A 6,243-nucleotide genomic window follows, 5' to 3' on the forward strand; every position below is an offset into this window, starting at 1 on the left:
AGAGGACAGATCACCAGAAACCACTTGTACATCAAACAGTTCAAGCCTGGCTCTCAGAGGAGGTTCTGAGGAGGCCCCTAGGTTGTGGGTTGTGATGCCCTGAAGATGAACCATGGGTTTGGGGTGGCGACTCCATATACTTTTCAGCATGACACTAACCTTCATGTGCATTACTCAGGGCCATGCTCTTCTGCAAAAATCCAGATACTTTCACTTTGTATATCCTCATGTACTACATGGATCAGGGGTGTGCTGGGGAGGGCGATACAGACGGCTGTGTGAAGGCCCAAAGCACCTGAGCCACGTGCTCCCTAAGGTGTCTGCCCATTGCCAGCATGGCTGGGCTGTGACAGGGGCTCACCCTTTTCAGGCTGCCAAGCTGAGCAGCGGAAAGGGCTGGTGCTTTCCAGTGTGAATCACAACGGCTCATTTGCTATTTTCAGTGACTGCTAAGAATATGACAAATTTTCTCTTATTCTGGTGAATCCAGCAACCACACAGTCTTTCACCACCATAAACAGTAAAGAAATGTCCAATCCAGGATTTAAATTAGATCCAGGAAACCTCTACTGGCTTTTCCTGTATAAAAGAGGGCTTTCAAAATAAAAAGCAGTTTGAATGTGGCTTTGGAGTCCCAAACTGCAGCCCTGGGTCTGTCATAAGGAGAAGTGTCAAATATCACGGATGTTTGTTTAAAAAGAAATTACTAAAGCAACTGTTATTTTAGAAATATACTTGCACATTTTATAGAGTCAGAGGTCAAAACGCAGACAAACGGGGATCTTCATGGAGCCAGGGCTTGTCCCAGAGGGCTGAAGCTAAAGGGTTGCAGCGAGGCAGGAGAGGAGTGCTCTGGGCTGCAGGCAGAGCTCTGCCCCTGCTCACCTCAGCTGCCACACGAGGGAACAGCAGAGGATTGAGAAGAGCCAGGGGGACTGGAAATACAGGTGGACAGTTTTGCCACTGGTTAAAGCTCATGCTCACCCATTTGGTATGAGCCCTTCACATGACATAATTTGGAGAGCTTCCCTCAGCAGATTTTGATCCATACACTGCAATAAGGCTGGGAGATGCAATGGAGATGCGGCACTCTGGCAGTACTGTCCTCCAGTCTCAAGGTCTTGGTCTTTCCCCTGACACACTGGGATGCTGTTGCTGTTCATTCTTTCTGGCGCACTTAGGAGTGCACTGAGCTGCTGAGGTAGCTGAACTGAACTGGCACAGAAAAGCTCCCCAGATCCACATGGACAATGTCTCCAGAAGGCTGAAGAGGAGGATGATGGAGCAGGTAACCTGTGACAAGCCAAAGGTCTTTGATAACCAAAAGAGACACCTCCCTCCTACCTGTTAGGGGCAGGATGGCTTCCCAGGGCTGAGCCCACATCCTTCTCTGTCCCTGCAGGCCAGGCAGGCAAGGTTGAAAGGAGCAGGCAAGGTAACATCAAGGGCATCCTGGCTGCAGAGGACATGGAAGAGCATGAAGAGATCACACAGCAGAAATGGCCCTGCACACATCAGAGTTGGAGGAAAGAAAAGGTACTTGGTGTAAGCCCCATGGATTTGCCCAGAGAATGCAGCAGCAAAGCTGCAGCTGCTGTCAGTGTTAAAAACCCAGAGCTAGAAGAACAGTTGTGGCAATGGAAGGTCTTACACACAGTAGGATGTTTATGTGTAAGTATGCCATAATCTGTAAATCTTCATATATGCAAATCTCTGATTACACATGGGAAGAAGTCCATCAGGGAGAAAAGATTTAGGAACTGCTACTAGTGATGTATTAGATGTCAGAGCTCACTTGGTGGTATCTGGGAGAAGGATTGGCGTTAGTATGTAGCAGTGGTGAGCTGGAGTGGATGCACGTCAAGCATGTAGCAAGAGCTCCCTCTGCAAAGCTGTCACACCAGCACTCAAAAAGATCAAATGGTTTTCTCCCAAGTTTAGTAAGGGAAAGACTGCGAAAATAGTCCATGGAGTGCCGGCAATGAGGGTGGCTGCAGCCAGCCTGGGAAAGGAAGGACGGGAATGAGAGTCCAACCTTACTGCTTCACCAAGAGCTACGCAGGAGTGCAATAGGGACCAAGGAACAGTATGGACCAGGCAGGCAGAACTGACTCACAGCCTGTATGAAGTGAAAACCACTTGTGGGGACAGTCTTATTTAGCATCTGACTTTGTCCATCTGGGTAGGAGACAGCCATGGGGCAACAGGTCGGTTCCGGTGGATGGCTGCTACTGCTTCCTCTTCCTTCCAATACTTGATTTCTTTCTGTTGGTGATGCGTTAACATTTTCCTCAGAGGAAAACCATGAGGTGGTCAGTGAGCTGAGGAACCTTCAGGGCTTCTCCTTCCCACTGCACCAACAAGGTCCCTCACAGTTCACTGGGCAAAAAGTCTGCTTTGCCTAAATAGTTGCTTCTTTACCCCTAACTTGGAAAACTGGGGACTTGTGCACACTTCTACTTGCCAAACCTGAGCCTGAAATAATACTGCAGCTTGTTTTGGCTGCGTTCATGTTCCTGCAAATGATTTAATATTTTGCCAATGCAGTAAATCAGAAAACCTTCATCTGGACCCGTGCTCACCTGGCAGCAGCACTTGCTCACATTCTTAGACATTTGCAAACCAATGACTGGCTTGTAACATTTTTCCAATACACTCTTGGATATTTTAATTACTTTCTTTGATGCTAATATTGTTTTACCAGTGATTGTGAAAGCAGAATTGAGCAACAGTACCCAAAAATCTATATTAAAATAGCAAACTACCTTGTAGTCTCCAAAGCACTTGGAAACAATCTAAGATTTTTGGAGCCTGTGTAGCAGCATGTGCTAGTTCCTATGTGGAATTTCCATAGTTCCTCAATTACCTGGAAAAAGCAGCCATTTTAATCAAAACCCTAAGGGTAGATGAAATCATGAGAAAACACAAGCTTTATTGCCATGGATATTGACTGTAACTCATTAAGATGTTAAGGTATTGACATCCCATTTGATGAGAAAAATGTCTGATAGCGAGTGTACATAACTGTGTTACGGAGAATGCTGGTATCAACACATCATAATGAGTAACTAATGATGTCTGTGGCCTAACGAGGTGATTAAAGCAGTATCCTTTGATCTATGTCACTGGCTTGATTTAATGCCATGCCAAGATTGAATCTCTGCGCACCGCTGGGGAGATTCAAGTAATTTGAGTAATTCACTGGCCTTGTCCCCACATCGCTGGGGACATCTGCGATGAACACGGTTGCTCCTGTAGCCAAGTCACCCCAGGCAGCACATGCTGCCAGGGGAGAGGCGGCTGCTCCCTGCCTGCCCACAGCCCCTTGCAGGGGTCACCGCTGCAGGGCAGGGGGCTCACACAGAGTCCTGCCATTGGCCTTCCTTTTGCCTCACAGTCCCTGCTCCTTACGGACCAATTGTTGGCAAATTTGGGAAGCATCCTCTGCTGAGAGAAGCTCTTAGGAAGATGCTTTGCTACCTTTTACCCAACCTCTTTGTGCCAGGCACAGCAGGGAGAGTCACACTACTCTGAGCCACAGGGCTTTGTGCCTGGCACATGTTCAAATCACCATCCTTGTCCACCGAAAGAAAAGCTTAAGTGCAGTTCTACAGGTTGGCAAAAGGAGCGCCAGGAGCCCAAACCTGCAAGAGACACCACAGATGTAGAAGCTTTGCCCATGGTCACAAAGTGATGTAGCTTGGCTACTCACTGCCAGCTTAGATCCTACTTCTACTTTCAAACACCCGAAAACCTTTTCACCCTTACAGGGAAGGACTCATTAACCTTCTCAAGCACATTACAACAGCTCTTTCAAGCAGCCCTGCCTACCTGTGCAGGCAGATCTTGGCTAAGCAGTGTTGCTCTGGGGACACAGCTGCTAAGCTTTGGGCTGAGCGTTGTTCATAAGGATACCAGAACAAAAGAGTGGCCGCCAGCGGTCAGACTAAAGGTCCTTCTGTATGACCAGAAGGAGAATAGTGAGTGCCCAGGGCAAAGCACACAGCAACAGCCTACCTCTGTACTCTTCCTGCTGCCAGCCCTTTTGAGTTGCTATCCTGAGCTTTGTGTGGTTTATGTGTCAGTAGCCACTGTGGAGTTCATTCACATGAGACATTTGTATTTCGCATTGCAGTAGTTCTTCCTAATGAAGCCGATAACAGGGATTAATTCTCCCTGGCGATCATCTTTAACCTAAAGTGATTATTAGTACCAAAAACATAACTGAGAATCAAACGCCAGACATCTCCCTTGCACAGGAGATTGTTTTGCTTGACGAACAGGCAGGTTTTTACAAAGGGCTTTTTCCTCTACACCAGTAACAGTACCCGGCTCCCAGACACACGGGTGCGGTATTGCTGTCTCCATCCCGCAGTGTCTGTCACCCAGGGAGAGCAGCCGCCCAGCTGCCCACCCAGGCACTGGATGCTCTGCAGCTCCTCTCCCCGCACCAGTGCCCCTGGTGCCCCAGTGGGGAGAAGACTGCTCAAGGCTGCTCCCAGAACATCCCTGGCCTTCGGGCCCCAGCACAGCCACCCCCAGTCCTGGTACCTGCCAGGAACTCCCTCCCCACAGGGGTGTTCCATGCTATGGGTCCCATTCCTGCAGGCAGCACCTTCCTCCACCCCCTGCCTGCCTCATTGGGCTTCCCCCTGCTTTAGGCTTTTAGCACTTACTGTTAATTTATAACGTTGACAGCAGCACTGATCCATTCACACAGGGCACCTGAGCCACCACCCTGCGCATCCAAACACAAAGCCCTGAACAGCTTAACTCTGAGCACAAAGCAGCCCATATTTCCCTCCAAACGTGCCAGGCCCCCTTGCTGAGGACCCATGGCCCATCCCTGGGGCTTTATTGGCCTGGGTTGATCACCTGCAAATGGGCTGCAGCTGATGCATCAACCTGTGCTGCCACCACGATGGGCCTTATGCCACATAAGTGGGTGAAGGCATAACCCAGCCACTGCTGCTTTGTTCCTCACTCAAATGAGAGGGAAATATGGGATGGGAGAAGAGAGAGGTCATGGCCAGGGACCTGCTGCAGCTGAGCCAGGCCTGGAGAATGGTCCCCACAGCTGCCCAATGGACTTCAACCCCTGTGGCATCTCCGTATCATTTAGTCCAGAAAAAAGCACTTTACTGTGTCCCTGGAAGTGTTTTTCTTTCCTGGGTGAGGGTGCTGCACACAGCAGGGTATGCTGGAGCCCTCACTTTGCGCTGTGGCCCTGGCCAGCACCACCCCACAGAGCTACCGACATGACTGAGTGCCAGGTATTCCCAGGCTTGGCCCAAACTACGCTGCAGAGAGCAAATCCCACAGGCCTTCCTGTGGACAAAGGACATTCCTGGCTTCCCATCTCCTCTTTGCTTTTGTTCTTGCCCTGGATGTGGGTTGCTGGTGATGCTTTGGTTTCTGGCGTGGTCTTGGGATATCAAGCCCAAGGGGAGCCCTCTGAACAGATGCGCTCAGTGCCTCCCTCAGCTTAGCAGTAAAAAGAAATTGCACGTCAGGGCAGAAGCTGCAGGCACTTCCAGAGATAAAATATTGTCAGTAGAGTCCAGACCATCCATCAGAATAAATGTAGCTGATGCCATGATTTATGGGACAAAGATGAAGGTTTAATCCTCCTCTCAGCAGCGCAACCTGATTTGCCACAAAACCCTGTTAAATTTTGTGGCACACGCTCCATCACTTCATTAGGAGATAGAGAGAAAGCGGTTCAATGCATTGCTGAATGTTTCACGGCTGGGGACCCTCCTCCCACCACTCCCGAGTGATGGGTAATCTCTCTGATCAGATCCCCGGGAAAAGACCCCGTGGGATTACAGAGCGCAGAGGCATTAACAACAGTGACAGGAAAGGAATACAATATCCCTTTAAACAATTAAATATTGATCCTAGTGGCCTGAGGTGGACTCCATCACACAAAAGGAAACACCTCGGTGAATTAGTTTGGCGCCGTCCATACCCTAGGACGGTATGAAGGAAACCGACATTATTTGCTTCACTTATTTTCTTAATGTTTTTTTTTCCCTCAATTAGAGAAATGCACCTGATGTGAGCCTTTTCCACCGCACTCCCCTCTCCACATGCGGCACGCACTGCCCTGGAGCGTGGTGGGAGCTGGGATGCGGGCTGCAGAACTCAGCATGGATGGAAGCAGGGAAGAAGACAAGAGCACCATGAAGCCAGGGTGCTGGTTTGTGCCCCCTCCCGTGACCCCCACGGGAGAGCTGTACA

Source organism: Lathamus discolor, chromosome 8, assembly GCF_037157495.1.
Source record: "Lathamus discolor isolate bLatDis1 chromosome 8, bLatDis1.hap1, whole genome shotgun sequence".
NCBI classification, from domain to species: domain Eukaryota; kingdom Metazoa; phylum Chordata; class Aves; order Psittaciformes; family Psittacidae; genus Lathamus; species Lathamus discolor.